At 37.5% G+C, this 17,855-nt stretch overlaps 2 long non-coding RNA genes across 2 annotated transcripts in view; one reads left to right on the forward strand and one right to left on the reverse strand.

Annotated features, from left to right (window-relative positions):
* LOC141381140 (uncharacterized) overlaps positions 1 to 17,855 on the forward strand; it is a 686,936-nt gene that overhangs the window by 24,313 nt on the left and 644,768 nt on the right. The window lies entirely within an intron of this gene.
* On the reverse strand, positions 5,113 to 17,176 carry LOC141381141 (uncharacterized). Its single transcript, XR_015480450.1, has 5 exons — positions 17,006 to 17,176; positions 16,616 to 16,794; positions 16,333 to 16,478; positions 10,834 to 10,929; positions 5,113 to 6,020 (listed from the first exon to the last, which is right to left on the reverse strand). It is a non-coding gene; the product is annotated as an uncharacterized LOC141381141 (long non-coding RNA).

A 17,855-nucleotide genomic window follows, 5' to 3' on the forward strand; every position in this document is an offset into this window, starting at 1 on the left:
TGTAGTTCAACAGATTATTCAGCACAAAAATCTGATCACTTTTACAAATGATCAACTAGAAGTCAAGTTATTATTTGTTGCTCTTACAACTGGGATCGATAACTTTTGTCATGTATAAGGACGCAACAAAGATACTTTACTCACGTGACCTGGCCAATTTGATAAGTGCTCCAAACCACTGAAACCACAAAGTTTCGAAGTTTCATGATGCAGTGCTTCGAAATCAGCCATTACTACCTCACACATCCTGCAATATGAAGCTTCCGGCTCTAGGATTGTCCCCGGTGGTTGGTGGCGGTACACATCATAAACCCCACCTACTCGATGTAAGAGCGTACTCACACTATGTACAGTTGCCTAAAATCGGGCCAAAGCATGCTTGTCCCCCCTCCCGTCTCCCCCGACAGCCCGCACTCATATTACATTCGGGCCTGGGTACGCTTACATCATCGATGATGCGCTGTTCAGTAAGCGCAGTGGAGATTTCCTTAGTTATATGGTTTTGGTCGTTTGATATGCGGTGACACACAGTCAAATATTTTGCAGAACAGATCAGCCACTTTTGACGCTCATAAACAATCAAAGTCCTCGTGCTGCAGGAATTCGCTGAAGGTGCACAGGGGTTCGCTGAAGGTGTAGCTGAAGTGCAGTGAGGGGATTGAGTCTTTAAAACTCAAACAACAGTTTGCTTTCATTGAACAGTAAGAATGATTAATTAATCCATATGAAACAGTTGCTTAAAAGTCACGTCTCGCTTTCAGTTTCGGGCTCAGGTGCGTTTTGCACTCACACACAAGCATACCGCACCAAAGCCCAAGTAAACAGCACTCTGGCACACCTCTTCCAACCGGGCCAGGGCCAGCCAAGTGAACTGTGCCTGATCCTGATACAGAGCACTCACGCTTCTCAAACGAAACGGAAAACGGGCCTGGGCACGGTTCGGATAAAATAGTATGAGTACGTCCTTAATGAATCCAAATAAACCAGTAATGTTTTCCAAAAGATGAGTTTGGTCATTTAAGGTAGATGTTATAATTTTTTATTATGCATTTGATTTTAGCTAGTAATTTGATAAAAATGGGGCATGTCATCATGAATGACAGCTTCTCTGAGTGGACTGTCAGAGCTTAGAGAGAAGACTGGAGAAATAACAAACTATTCCTTTGATTACTGTGCTATTTCACACTGAGAAAATGAGCTGTTCAGCAGTAAACTGTGCTAATTGGAATACAGGATATGATCAAATGCTTACATTTGTTTGGTAAGGTTAAAAGTGGGCTTTAAACTAACTTATAAATGTTATTAGATAAGATAACAGGCCTAACCTTTTTCAACCGTCTACGCGACAGACCGTATATTCTATAGCCTATTGTTAAACCCAACTCTCACAGGAAACAATCTGCATTTTTATATTAAAAAAAATAATAATAATAATAGTTCTGTGTGATTTAGGAGCCATTTTCCTCAAATGAACCCCAAAAATCTCCCCAACAAGGTCAGAATTTATTGGTATTACTATAATCGTGGGGATATTTGCTCCCCACAATATAAGGAACAAGGTACACACACACACACACACACACACACACACACACACACACACACACACACACACACACACACACACACACACACAGCTATCTTTATGGGAACTTGCCATACGTATACTCTGTATTTTATATTCTACAGACGGTATATTCGGTCCCTGTTTTCCTTATGAAGACCAAAAAAAAAAAAAAAGTCCCCACAAGGTCAAATTTGTTGTTTTTGGGTCCCTCAACAAAGTCAGTACAACCACATGCACACAGACAAACACACTTGTACAGCTATCTTTATGGGGACATACCATAGACATTCTATATATTGCACAGACTGTATATTTTGTCCCTGATTTCCTCATGGAGACCAAAAAACATGTCCCCACAAGGTCAAAATGTAGTGTTATTTGGGTTCCACAACATGGGGGATACAAGATACACACACACTGGTATTAGTGCTTTACAGGGACTATCCATTGGCAAAGTCTATTTTATACAGCAAACAACGCTTATTACATGATCCAACAATACCACTGCCCCTAAACACGTCATTATACAAAAAAAAAATGTCCTGTTAAACTACCAAAACCAGTACACAAAAACATAATTATACAGCTATCTTTATGGGGACTTCCCATGGACATACTCTATATTGGTATTGGTGTTTTACAGGGACTCTCTATTGGCATAAAGTAATTTATACAGCAGAAAATGCTTTAAAACTTATAAATGACCCTCGTTAGGTATGATTAAGCATTTTTGAATTATTTATTTAATTTAAATTATGACACAAGACAACCTCGTAAAGCAGTGTAATAGAGTACAACTAGGTCATGCACATGTCATGCAAAAAACTGTCCTTGTAAACCACCAAAACCAGCAGACACAAACACACACACGTCAGTCCACATCACTGCCACTCAGCTGCACACACAGAGAGCGAGAACCGAGGTGAGCAGGCGATGTCTGACAGGTTTAGAAGAACTATAATCACCAGAAGTATGAAACAAATTTGACACAATGGAGGCGATTGGATCGGTCAGCGGCTCCTTCACCTGCCCGAGCGTTTGTGCCGGTCTCAAAGCACAGCAAATCACACATGAAATTGCTTTAATATCGCAGTTGTTTCTCTTGTACTGTAATGGAGAGAAAATTCCATCATCTTTTTTTAGTCTACACCATCATGTTTGTTCAATCTATTATGCTGCATTTGTTTCATGTAGAACAAAAACAGAATTTTGAAGAGATTTTAGATGAAGCACTGTTAAAAAAATTATGATTTTATTGGTAAAAACTAGGGTAGTGACGAGACGCCTACTCTATGAGATGAGACGAGACACGTATTAGTGTTCATGAGAACGAGACAAGATTTTTAACCTATTATAAAGAAAAAAGACCAATTGCAAAAGTGTTTAGGTGCTTTTTTTAAAAATCAACTTGTAATGAATGTTATTATACTTCTATTTTAATGAACTATGCAGTAAAGGACATGCGAACACTGCTAAATATTTTGCTAATTTGTGAACGGGAAATTGGTGTTTATTCAACTGAAAAAAATTAATCACACAATGCAAAAGAACTTAGGTGTTTTTTAACTGTGTATTTTATTAAAATTTTAATGAATTATGTGGCTTAAAGCAACGATTCCTAACAGGAGGTTCCTGGCCTACAAGGGGGCCCCAGCGAACTTTGTGGGGGGGTCATATTTTAAAAAATTCCTAGCTGTGGACAATTAGGAGAATGATCATGTTGCCTTAGTTCATTTTATCCCCTAGATCAGTGGTCCTCAACCACATGGATCAATTGGTACCGGGCCACACAAGAAATCATTAATTATTTTAGTTTTATTTATTATTCGAGTTTGAACTTTTATTTTGAAAAGTCTTTTATTTAGAAAAATTACCGTATTCTCTCGCGTACATTTCGGTCACTTGAGTGGCCAAATTTAACCCACAAGTAGCAAAATAAGTAAGAAACGGACGACTTTGGAAAGTTTCTTTGCTTAGGGGAAAAGGCCCAGAGAACGACCCATGAACTGCCAAGGAATGGATCCACAACCCATTTGTCAACAAATCAGGTGAATCCAGCATGTCTGTGCAAGAAGATCAACTGATGGAGATTGCAAAACGATGGCGGCCTTTTAGGGGGCGTTATTTCCTGATGTTAAAATAGGAACCAAATCCTTCCCATTTGGTGGCACAACACAACACTGTGTTCGCTATAAAAGGAAAACATATTAAATGCTTGATGTAATCATAACTTTAAAATGCGATGAGATTATTTAAATGATGTGCGCGCTTTTGGTTTCATTTTCACTGCCAAGTGCGGTTCATACTTACCGCGTGGCTCCCAAACGATTACTCCGTGCCACAAACTGAATGTTATTTTCAACTTTATTACCTGGTATTTACAGCCTATGTAGGTTCTGTTCACTAAAGTAGACATAAATAAAAGTCGCGCACCTGCCCTCTCCGTGGTAACAGCTCACAGTCAGCTCACGTCACGTGTGATTTCGCAGCCGCGAATACATCATTACATGAAGACAGAAATGACATTTTTGGGTGAATTATACCTTATGAACACATTATGTCAGGGGTTTTCCAATATTATTGTATATAAAGACAAATAACTAGAGAAAGATCCAGAAGGGCATCCTGCTGATTTGATTCAGAATGACACTTGTTTGTCAGACGGCTCGGCTTTCATTCACCGTCATTCATTTTAAAAAGCACCCACTCCATTTTATGTGCATATATTGTACTTAAATGCATAAACTCTATATGTGCCTGATAGTTAGATGTGGAGCTAACGTTAATCAGATTCACTCTAATGAGCACATAAAAATCGTCATCATAATTTACTCGAGTGCACGCCTCAATGTCTCGCGCCCCCCTTAATAGGTGCTGGCGCCCCCTGGCGGAGCACACCCCACAGTTTGAAAACCCGTGGATTATGTGACACTTTAACTCCATTTAAAGGTGTCCACGTTGCTGAGAAAGAAGATTTGTACGGCCGCCTTTGCTTCTCTCCTGAACTTGAAAATATGATAGGGGTGTCAAAATTTATTGTTTCTTCGGTGCACTGCGATGCAGACGTGGACAATTCGGTATCGGTTCAGTAATAATCATAACCGGTTATTATGTAGTGACGTCATTTATCTCCTATACTCTCTGTTGCGAGGGAGGCGAGCGCGGGTATTTACAACACTCAGCCAACTCAGGGCCGCCCCGTGGCATAGGCTAATGCTAAGGGCGCTGTATATCCAGGGGGCGCCAAAAATGAGCGCGGTTCAGTTGGTTTTGTTTTCGATATTCCTGACACATTCAGTTATAGACGGCAATAACTCAAAAACCTCTTACCCTAAAAAGATTTAAAGTGTGTTTCCTACAGAAAGACAAAGCTGGTTATGTTTCACAGCTGTCTTTTTCTTTTCCACGCTCGACATTACGACCACTGCTCCCTTTAAGCCCTTGCAATATGTGTTTAGCCGAGAGAGCTCGCGCTGGGAGGAGCTCTCAGTAAGGGACCGTCGGAAAAGTGCTTATTTTTTTCATTTTTTTTTTTTTTCGTTTTTCTGCTCCGCTCAGCGCGAGCTCTCCCTGTTACGAGGGCTTAAGTGTGTGTGACAGACACAGTGTGGTGCTGTGTGTCTGTGTGTTTATACAGACAGCTTGGTATAGCCTCCTCGCTAAAATATAACACTGTATATGAAAAGCATCGTCAATGCACCGTGATGCACCAAGACATCGAATTGAAACGAATCGAAGGCATGATAATCGTAACCGAACCGAACCGTGAGACCAGTATAAGTTCACACCTCTAAAATATGATTTGCAAAATCGTAGAAATGCTGGATTAAGATCGTCTAGGTCGAATCGAGATCGCAATCTTTTTTTGGAATAATAGTGAAGCTCTAGTTCAGAGCAGAAAATCCAATATTCTGAAAGGTGTAATAAATAATATGATGGGTGTTTTGAGCTGAAACTTAACAGACACATTCTGGAGACACAAAAGACTTAAATATTGAAAAAGGAGTAAAATAGGTGCCCTTTAAAAGTGATTTCACACCTCACATTCTACACACAAAAAATTTTTTTGTTGCTTGTTTAAACTACTTATTTAAAATGAGCTGAAACAGCACAATTTTTGAGTTTTTTTTTTTTTGGGGGGGGGGGGTTAACTTATTTGTTTTATGTTCTTTCAACTAAAATTTGTCAAATCAATTACGTTTACTTTATCGATTTGTGTTGGGACAACTCAAAGGAATTGTGTGGAACCAGCCATTTATTATTTTCTATGGTTTGTAATATTTTTTATTTGATATCCAGATGGCTGTATCTTGACCAAATAATTTCAAATCTTCAACCATACATCAGTGAAAAGACTTATTCAGCTTTGAGGTGTATACATCTCAATTAAAAATTGAAAAATGGACACTCACGACTGGTTTTTGGTCCAGGATCACACACTGTCCGTGAGCATCTGTTAAGCAATTACAGAAAAGTTTGAGTATAGTCTTTCTCTTGTGTAATGTCTCTTACTTTCCCCTTTCCAAATGGAAATGTAATTGCTCTGGTTTGCAGCTCTCAAATTAAATATGTTGGCATCCTCGTGAATCATTGACGTTTGATGTTAATGACGTCAAAGCCGTGCAAATTTGATTTGAGAGCTCCATTATGATTTGCATGGATGATTGGATTCGAGATGCGAGTTTCAGTTTGTTCCTCACACAAGACCAGATAACTTAAAGAGACAGTTCACACAAAAATGAAAATTGCCTCATCATTTACTATCTGTCATGCGGTTAGAATCCTATTGAGTTACTTTCTTCTGTTGAACACAAAAGAAAATATTCAGAAAAGAGCTGATTGCTGACAGTCATTGACTTCTGCAGTAGGAAAAAGAAATACTCTGGATGTCAATAGGTGTCAGCTACAAGGGTTTTTCTTCTCATTATTATTTTTTTTTTTAAATGAGTAAATGATGACAGAAATTTCTCTTCAAATGTACCTTTCACTAGACTTCAACTTCAAATTTAATCCTTAAGCTGTATTGTGGTTGCCAGAAATCTACTGTAAAATAATGGTACAATGTGTAAGAGAAATTGCACAATTTCTATGGTAAATTATCACAAATTTAAAGCCTTAATGCACCAATGTTTTGAAGTTCTAATATTAACACATCATAGCTTTGGTACTCAAACAACAAAAATGACAAAAACACAACCAGAAGCATGTGAGGATGACATTCTGACCCTAGCAAACTAGATCACACCTGCTTTAGCCATGGTACAACAACAAAGTTCCTTGATTATTACTATTATGCCAGAATGAGAGTATAGTTGCCAGCTATGTCGACCAACAAAATATCTATTTGTTTGTCTTTCCATTGTTCTTAATATATGAAGTGACAACAGAAGTGTTAAGCTTTAAAATTGATCATTTTTAAAACTCTTTGGTCCATTTTTAAACACGATGCTAACGTTCTAATCTGGTTCAATCGTCTATGCTAAACTGAAGTTGCTCTCGACAGACTGAGATCGGCTGAATAGACTCAAAAATGGTACAATGAAACTGTTATCCCTCTCAGGCTCAAATTAAGTTTTAGAAACAGGAAAAACCTGATATATAGGGAAAATTATCATATGGTGTAGTACAATAGAATCCTGGCTTTTGTTTTTTAGAGAGACCTTAACATGCAAGGCGTTCTGGGATGTTGCAGATTTGCAACATTGGCCCAGTGTGGTAATTAGACACTGACGACTGAATATGATATGAACAATAACTTTTTATATACAACTTTTCAAACAATGTAACAAATGGCTTTTCAGTGGCAGAACAACAACAAAAACAATATGGCATCCAAATCCAATATCTCAAATCCTCATTGAGGAGGTCATGTTTCCAAGTCACTTTGTCGTGGTAATCAAAGACTTTTTTGTGTGTTTTGTAACTGTTTGTTGCTAATAGACAACCAATTCCTGCAGTGGTACTTCTGAGTAAAAAAAACTCATACAATATGTATCTGGAGTAATAAGGTAGTTAATTTTTAACTGTTGCAAATCAGCAACGCCTGCCTTGAGAGGGTTAAACTCTAGGAGAGCTATAAAATGAGTCTATTTTCAAAAACAGTTAAGTATTCCTTTAAGTCTGAAACTAATGATACTTTAATAATCAATAAAGAATTAAAGTCTTTTAAAAACAAACAATCTAATCTGCTTTCCTACTATAAAAACAAAACAAAAAATGCTGTAACATAGATGAAAAATTCTAAGAAATAAAACCTTCATCAGATTTCTCATCACGGCACACTCCTAAAAAATGCTGGGTTGTTGTAAACCACCAAAATTGTAAAATATGGACAAACCCAATGACAGGTACTTTTTTTTATGAAAATTATACTAATTTAACCCAATGGTTGCATGTGCCCACATTTAACCCAACACTGGTGTTACAACAACCCAGCATTTTTAGAATGCATCCAAATAAGCCTTTATGCGATTTCAAATATTTCTTTGTTTTTTTATTATCTTGGTCTTTTTATCTCTGGTTTTTATGCACGTATCTTTCACCTCTATACTATTTATATGTATTTATTACACGGCTGTCTGAAATACTTGGTTCTGATTGGTCATTCAAATTATGCTATTCCCACATAACAATAGTTGAAACTAATAACACAGACTCATCCAGATACTTCAAATCATCTTCACCTTGATCGTCAGTGAATACATTCACAACCGTTTTGGCTGACTAATATGCAGGTCAGTGCATTCTCCATTCAGCCTTTTCTGTTTGTTAATTTGCCTTTCATGTAATCATAAACTATGGACCCTTTTCACATTTCTCAACAGCAGAAGTCGTCATAGTTGGGTAAACTTAGAGCGGAGTGAATGGCAGAGGTCAACAAATAATTTGTTTAAAATCATTTTCGCTGTAATAATAAAAGAAACTCAACGATGGTGTTGATTTGCAGAAAAAGCTAAAGAAATAGTTTGAGACTGATAACGGTAGCCAAAAGAGAGAACAACGTCAAATTTACTGTCCGGCCCCTATAGACGCTCCATTAGAAACACCTCACATAATTCATTTTTGTATAATTATACATACAGTACATTCATACAACACATTCGCACTTTCTTTTTTTTAATCAAAATATAAAAAAAAAAAATGTAAATATTTAAGATGCTGATGACCATTAAACGGGTCATAGTCTTGTGAAAAGGGTGTATTACGACTTAGGGCAATGTTTTATATCAAATTTTTTATGTTTTGTGGCAAGTAGCTGTATAATGCTGTGTTCACACCAGACGCGGAACGCTCTGATAAATCGTGCTATTCGCACGTAAATAGCTGCGTGAACATTTGAGGTTACTCGCTTCAATCGCACGTCAAATCCGCTTCATTCGCGTGTCAAATTCAGTTCTGAACAGCTGCAGATTCGCGTGATGGGCTTCGTTGCTAAATGGCTAACATGGATTTTATGAAGAAAACAACAGTGTTTATGTGCTTTATGAAGGCTGATAAACAGCGTTGATACTTTTAGGGTCGTGTCTGGGTCCACTACATCATTTCAGAGGCGCATCCAGCTCTGTGAGCTCATAAACTCCTCCAGAAACTTAACCTGGCTGACGGAGGCTTTCAGTGGTGCTTCTGACTGAGCCAAGCCCAGTTTGATGAACTTGTTGTCGGTGTCGGCTGGAGGATTTCCCCTGGGACACCGACAACAGGCGATACGTCACAATCACGCCCCCACAAGAGCAAGCTCCTGATAGGTTAACGCGGCACGAATGTCCGCTGAAGTACAGATTTTCGCACTCGAACGATTTGCGCAAAATGCGCGTCAAACGGCCAAAACGCTCAATTCGCACTTATCGCAGAATTCGCGTCATTCGTGCCACACCATTCACGGGTATCGTTCCGCAGGATGTCTATTCGCGCATTTGCATTGACTTAACATGTAAATCACTTGCGCTTGACGCCCGTTCCGCGTCTGGTGTGAACACAGCATCAGAAGCAGTATAAAGTACACCCAGGATGTTTGTTTTCACAGAATAAAGCCCTTCAGTCTTTTTACAACAGTGCTCTGCTTTGCGTCGGGCTACCGATAAACCTGTCTGGATTTATTCTGCGATAACAATCTCCTGGATGTACTTTAGTAAAAGTTTTAATGCTTGTCCAAACTACTTATTTAAAATGAGCTGAATCAACAAAAGTTGAGTTTTTTTGGAACAGTTTAATTGTTTGATCTTTAATTCAATTCAATTTGTAAAACAATGAAGTGACCTTAATGTGTGTTGGGAGAACATGAAGGAATTGTAGAACCCTGCATTTTTTTACATTGTAAAGTGCTTTGAGATGCTATGTTTAAAGACGTTAAACATTCAAACTCCAACACCTCAAACGGTTAATAAAACTAAATATTGAAAACTCAATTTTTCAACAATTAAAATAAAGAAATATCAGCACTTCTCTGACGTTTCTCCTAAAAAAGCCCCAAGTGATCTAATTAGTCAGCTCTAAAAGGTCTGAAAGACCTTAATAAAAATTCAAACATTACTGACCACATTGAGCAATCCGAGCTGCTCCACATTCATTATAAAGTCCCCATGAACTGGAAGCAGCGACCGTTTTTATCATATTGTGACGCAGTTCCGAGAGAATATTAAATGAGAAAACAGTATGCGTGGCTTGTTTCTTCTTCTCTGAGCTGATTGGATGTAGTAAAGTAGGCATTTCATTTAGAAAGATCAGGAAAAGGGTTTGGGGAAAATTATTACAACCCAACAGACTCCTCCTGCTCACCATTTCTGTTTGTTGTCAAAACTGACAGATGGAGGGGTGTGGTTAAGTATGTTAGCCACGCCCAATACCTCAGACTAACCTAATCTGAGAAATTAACTGAAAGCAAACAGTGCATTTTCAGATCAAACTATTGTTTTTCTTAACGACATGCACAGATGAATTGTTCACCATTAAACTAGCAATGTGAGCTAACAAAATCTTTATGGCTAGGTTTGATTTCATGCGGACTTTAACGCTTGCATGATGAGTGACTAAGCTCTGTCTGTTTCAGGTTTTTTCTGAGAACTGAAATACTCAACATTACATTGAAGCGAAACACATGAGAGTCTTGTGAGTGGTGAAAGAGCAAAATCTGAGATGAGAAGCAGAGAAGAGGAGAGCTGAGCTTCATGAAACTGAATTTAGAAAGGAGCCCTTCAGGGGCCAAACCCACATCCACAAATATCTACTGTAAAGAGAGACGCTGAGGAAAAAAACACACACACACGCACCTGCTTTAGAGCTGTATCAGATCAGGGAGATACACACATATGCTTTTACATGAACATGCAGATCACTCCAGAGACAGATGATGGGGTTGTGTCCTCCTGTAAAAAATAAATAAATAAATAAATAAATAAATCACAGCACACCAAACACTTTCTGAATAAAGAAAAACTAAAAACATGCATGTAATCGGACCAAGAATACAGCCAGGCATAGCCTGAATGTCTGCATGTGCAATTAAGAGTATTTTTAGCTACACTGAAACAAACCCTCATTGAATCCACTTTAATAAATCACTTCAACTTCTTACACCTAAAAGAATAAAGTTTTTCCAACTTATTTATTATTGAAAACCATAATTAAGTGCAAACTAATTTATTCATGTAGTCTGATGTTCATTTCCACAGAACAAATCTAACCAAATATTTTGGTTTCATCTAAACAAGAAAAACAGATAAAGTGTTTATTAAACGGCACAAACCAACACAAACGAATGACGCCAGTTTTGTGCAATTTAGAGGAATTAATGGAGCGCAGAGTGACGTTGCGGCTCCCGAAGTGTATTGATTAGGCAATATCTAAACAATAAAAACCGGTAAAGTGTTTATTTTAATAACACAAACCAGAACAAATCCAGCACAAACGAATGACATCAGTTTTGTGCGACTTAGACAACCTGGAGTGGAGAGTGACGTCACGGCTCCCAAAATACTTTGACAAGACAATATCTAAACAGTAAAAATACAGTATTTTTTAATGGCACAAACCAGCACAAACGGATGACACCAGTTTTGTGCAATTTAGAGGAAATAATGGAGCACAGAGTGACGTCACGGCTCCTTAAGTGTTTCAATTAGGCAATATCTAAACAATAAAAAACAGATAAAGTGTTGAGTGTTTATTTTAAAAGCACATACGAGAAAAAATCCAGTACAAACGAATGACATCAGTTTTGTGCGACGTAGACAACCTGGAGTGGAGAGTGACGTCACGGCTCCCAAAACACTCTGATAAGTCAATATCTAAACAGTAAAAATAGATACAGTATTTTTTTTTAACGGCACAAACCAGCACAAACAAATGACACCAGTTTGCTGTGATTTAGACAACCCGAGGTGAAGAGTATCGTCATGGCTCCCGAAATATTTTAATTATAACTAAACAACAAAAATAGATAAAGTGTTTATTTTAACGGCACAAACGAATGACACCAGTTTGGCATGATTTAGAGGAAATGGGGTGGAGAGTGACATCACGGCTCCTGAAATATTTTGCTTATATCTAAACGAGGAAAACGGATACAGTGTTTGTTTTAACGGCACAAACCAGCACAAACGACCTGTACTGATTTGAAGTCATTTGAGCAACATGGGATGGAAAGTGACATCATATGGTCAAAAAAATAATGCTTGATAGCTCAGACTCCAAACCAGCACAAACGTTTGTTTTTGTGGCACAAATGAGCACAAACGTAGCATAAATGAATGGCATAGTTTTGGGAATGTTTTGCTTTTATGGGGTGCCAACTTCATGGAGGTGTTGTTACAAGCTGAAGAGCAATTCCAGCGTTTTGGATGTGACATATTTAAGTAAAAACTTAAACCATAAATACAAAGAGAAAGTCTGTTAACATTATATTGAAACATCTATTTATAGTTTCCAAGGCTACAAACCAGATTTATGAAATATCAATCTGTAAACATAATTTATATTTTACTGCACAACCCAAAAGAAACAATGATAATCAAAAGGATAAGAGCTGCTCTCTACAGAACAAACATGCTTGAGTTTATTTGCATTCCTGCGGAAAAAAGCTGGGTTTTGGATGTGACATCTCTTCGTTTTGGATGTGACAGATGTGAAATTGGCATTTATGTGACTTCGGTAAATCAAACAGAATTATTTAAAAATCATTGACAAAGACATTTTAGAGCATTTTACACTACTGCAAAAGACAAGCCCACACAAAAAAATAGAAGGGTTTTGCCATTTAGGTGAAAACTTAATATTCTTCATGGCATGGTTGACATTTGCATGGAATTGCTCAGAAGTTTTTTTTTTTTTTTTCACTTTTTTCAGTGTATACAGTGCTCAGTATAAATGAATAGACTCCTCGCAGATCTCTTTTGTTATAGCTTAATATAGAAAATATGAATTTACTATGATAATATATCTGTGCATATATATTAGATCAGTCAGTATCAAAAATTAACAGACTAACAGAAGATCACGGTGCAAAAATTAGCACACCCAAACTCATATAATATGTTGGAAGACATATTACATTAAATTTAACTTGGCAAAATCATTAGAAACATGGACTATATTACATGTGGATGAAATTTCATATTTGCCATTTTTTGGGGTACCTCATTTGATTTTAGATGTATTATATTTTATTTCTATTCTATTCATTTTGTGCCCTGAGGAAGGCTTTTAAGTCGATTTGGTTGTGCCCAACTGAGCCTGGTTTCTCTCAAGGTTTTTTCCTTCACTTTCATCAATTGATGAAGTTTGTTCCTTGCCAATGGCTTGCATGGTTCGGGACTTGTAGAGCTGCGCATTGATGTATATGCTCTTCAGTGTTTGGACTTTCAGCAGTGAAAATTACCTGAACTAAATTGAACTAACACCTGAACTACACTGAACATCAACTCTGAAAACTGGACTGATAGTTTCAATTTAGTAGAATGTCTATGTTAAGCTGCTCTGACACAATCTACATTCTAAAAGCAATATAGAAATAAAGATTAATTGAATTGCGTTGGGATTCATTTTATTTCATTTTGAAAAATGTTCTTTATTACAAGTCTTGCTGGAGTTTCCTATTTTTTCTACATTTGCATTTTGTCCACACATCTTGTATGGTGGTTGAGTGCTCCAGATCATCCCTTTCCAGTTATACTTTCATTCCTAAAGATGTTGTGACCAAATCATTTAATAAAACCATTTAGCTGAAATGCACCAAAATACATGATCAATATTCATTGAGAAATGCTCTTCAACATTCATTTTCAAATGCAGGGTTTCTGCAGGTTTAACCAGGTTAAATAAAAGACTTTTAAAGACGTTTTTAGGATGGTTATGAATGAAGTTTTAAACTTGGCTAAATGCTGAGTTTTTTTCTTGAATATCCAAGTTGGAAAAGATTTTCATTTACCCCATCCAAAAAAAGATTATAATTGAATACATTTAATAATACAATAATAATAATTATAAATATAGGTCAGACAGTATCCTCAGCAGTAAACAAATGGAGAACTTTTTAAAAAAATTGTTCATGTGAGGAAAGTATGGTAAATAAAATGCTATTGTAAAATAAAAAATTAGGGCAACGCAGTGGCGCAGTAGGTAGTGCTGTCGCCTCACAGCAAGTCGCTGATTCGAGCCTCTGCTGGGTCAGTTGGCGTTTCTATGTGGAGTTTGCATGTTCTCCCTGCGTTCGCGTGGGTTTCCTCCGGGTGCTCCGGTTTCCCCCACAGTCCAAAGACATGCGGTAAAGGGTGAATTGGGTAGGCTAAATTGTCTGTAGTGTATGTGTTTGTATGGATGTTTCCTAGAGATGGGTTGCGGCTGGAAGGGCATCCGCTGCGTAAAACATATGCTGGATAAGTTGGCGGTTTATTCCGCTGTGGCAACCCCAGATTATTAAAGGGACTAAGCCAAAAAGAAAATGAATGAAAAAATAAAAAGCTTTATTGAGATGGATTTTTGGTGGTCGTATGGGTCTTAATGGCCAGATTGGGCAGCCATACATGAAGGAAGGAAAAATAAGACCCGTTCAAAAACAATTAAGACCTACAACACAACATTTTAGAAGATTTAAGACTTTAAGGCCTAAAATTTTGCTTTTGAGATTAAAGACATTTTACGACTTTTTAAGACCCAGTGAAGATCCTGAAAAGGGCGTGTACTGATTTAATTTTTACAACAAGAGACAGTGTACATGAACCAACATTCCCCAAGAAAGTAAATTGTACCCAAATTAGCTCAAAGACTAGTTTTATTGGTGGTTCCTTAGCCAGATGTTAAAGCCCATGCCAATAAAAATATTAATTCAAACTAAAAACAAAAAGGGATAGTGGAAGTGGAGAAAGTTGCAACTCTTCTTCAGTTACTCTGAGATTTTTGGGGGATTTTGTTTTTGTAAAAATCCCCAAATGTTTATATATAATAAACCCACATCTATAGGACACGCACCCACATTGCTTTAATATGTGTATATATGATAATGTTTACAGAATTTAAACTTGAACAGACAAATCAAACATTGCAACTGACCCCAAACAGGGGGAATGTTGCAACAACCAATAAGGCCAAATGCAACATTCATTAAAATGAAATTTACAGGGTTGTTTTTATTTAGATTTTTTTTTTTTTTTTGATAAACAGACTGAAAGTAAATGTGTTAAATTTGCCATATAAATAGAGACTTTTAAAAGAACAAGCAACAACCAATTATCAGAACTAAAACTTTGAATACATTTGTTTTTTTTACTAGAAATCTAGTCTGAACCTTTACTAAACTTCTTCCTAAAACTTTTAAATTAATTCACGAATCAAAGAGTTAATTTATTTAAATTTACGTTGAAACTGTGATTTAATTTAAATTGCACATTATGGCAAGATTTTAAATGAATTTTGTAATTAGGGCTAGCTGCAACTATCCCAATCATGTCGACCATGATTAAACTGTCCATGCTAGGGAGATATAGTAGCTTTAACGCTTGATGGCCATGCCTATTTAAAGCTATGAAAACAGTGATTTAAATTAAACGAATGAATAATGTTTCACAAAAACAGATTAGACAGTATTAAGTTTTCTGAACATTAAAACAACTACTATTTTATCTAAAAATGAGTTTTATAAAGAAGGAATGGTCACATACGGCTGATTTCTCTCAGATTAAAGGAGGGTCTAACTGAGAACATGTAGCATGAATATCATCACTCTTGCTCATCCTTGAATGGAAGAACAAGTCTCAACTGTATCTGGATGCAGCCTTTATGATGCAAGCTGAGACTGCATCAGTCAGCGATGCAATGTCAGACACAATGCACTCAAATGGAGCGAGTGACGTCACTGTGACGGGTAGGGTTAGGTGAGCCCATTAAAAAGCATTGGATGCAGCCCAGATTGCACTGCACCAGGTCTGCAGCCAGACCCCTCTCACAAGTCTTGTTGCAACCAGTGTTGCCAGATTTGGAGGTTTTAAGTTTCATGTGCGTATCCCCCCCAGACCCAGACCTCCACCCCCCGGTCTTCTCTTACTACCTCACCTTTACAGAACCAAATCAACCCCCCAATAATCCGGTTATGATCTTCCCAAAGAGATACCATCTCCCCTCCAGATTTCTGGGAGGTTGTTTTTGCATCTCGGCGTGTTTTAGTGTTTTCTGGGCTGGAATCAGCCAGTTACATCTGGCGACATTGGAACCCACTCCCACTTCCCAAATGTATGCTAACCACTGCATTTGTATTACCGTTGTGTACACAGATATACCTCTTTTCCGCCAAATGTTGTTTATGTAGCTTCAAAAAGTTCCTGACGTTCGACCAGGAGTTTAAAGGGAAACGGTGGAGTCTATTTTTCCAGCTTTTCTTCAGGAGAATCTTGAGGTTTGTCCAGTGGGATTGTCTTCTCGGTAGCTGTAAATAAAAGCATCTGTTACACACACTAAGCAGGCGAGATGAATTCTCTCCTGGACCACTGTGACATCTGTCCTGTTAATAACAGAGGTGGGCTTACAAGGAAACATTGCTCCAATCTCAAACAAGTCACAAACCTTCTCCTGTTGAGCAGTTTCTCGACTAAATAATGTATAGGCAACGAGCAGGCTTCGTCGAGGATTTAGTTGGTCAATAATTGGCTCTTCGTTCAGGAATACGTGAGAAATCTGAAGTGTAATTCCTGAGGAAAGAGCGGCCTCCAGTGGCTGAGGAGGGAAACGCATCCAAACGACTGCTGGAATTAAATGAATAAACAATTAGCGTGTACAGCACGATGAAGTGTGACCTATACATCATTTTGTATGATGAATACAAAAAGTAAAGATTATGATAAATCACATATATAAACTTGTAAAGACTTGAGGATGACCTGATATAGGACCTGTTTATATGCCAAATTACCATATCAAACCTCTTCACGACAACAGCATATAAAGGGAACCTACCTTTTTCCGGGCTACCGACTGAATAGGGTATATGCCGAAGCATGCTATAGGACTTTCAATTAATCAGCAACCTGGGTTAAGTGCTTCCGATTAACTGTATGCCATTGCAAAATCGGCATGTATAAGGTCTGTTTTCTATAAAAATCAATCTCCACTGGCTGAGTGCTATCTGATATAAAGTGGGTCTCAAATTGTACAAGAAGCACTGCATTAAATTACATTTTTCCCTGCCATGTCTTTAAAATATGAGCATTTATTTTACTTCAGTATATTCAATGAAGCTTCTCCGCTAGCCTGCTAATTCTAATGGGCGCTGGGAGTAAACAGATTTCATCTCGTTTTACTGCCAAAGTCTGTTTAACTGATTGTATTTTAAATACATTACAACATCGATGCTGTAAAAGGAACCGTATAAAAATGGAAAAAAAAGTCACATCAACCGTTCACCGGAAGTGTATCAGCATGGGAAGAAACACTAGCTCCGCATATACCCTATTGTACAGCGTAAACTGCAAACAGCGTCACAAAAAAAATATTCCAGCTTTCTACAATTAGTAAATCACGTGTACATCTCGATGAAGTGCAGCATCATTTTGTATGATGAATACACGAGCAAAGAGGATATTTGACGGGAAAAAAATATATGAACATGAAGACTTGTGGATCACACTTTTCAGGACTTGTTCTTGCCAACAAACTGGCATCAAAGCTGTTCAAAACACAACTACAACTCAGAACAAAAACAAATAATAATCCATACTGCCCCATGATGTAGGCTACCGCGTGAATTATGGGCGCAACTTCTAATAAACTGTAAATACAAACATCAATATATTTTTTGTAACACTAT

Source organism: Danio rerio, chromosome 3 (genome assembly GCF_052040795.2).
Source record: "Danio rerio strain M-AB ecotype USA chromosome 3, GRCz13ab, whole genome shotgun sequence".
Classification (NCBI taxonomy): domain Eukaryota; kingdom Metazoa; phylum Chordata; class Actinopteri; order Cypriniformes; family Danionidae; genus Danio; species Danio rerio.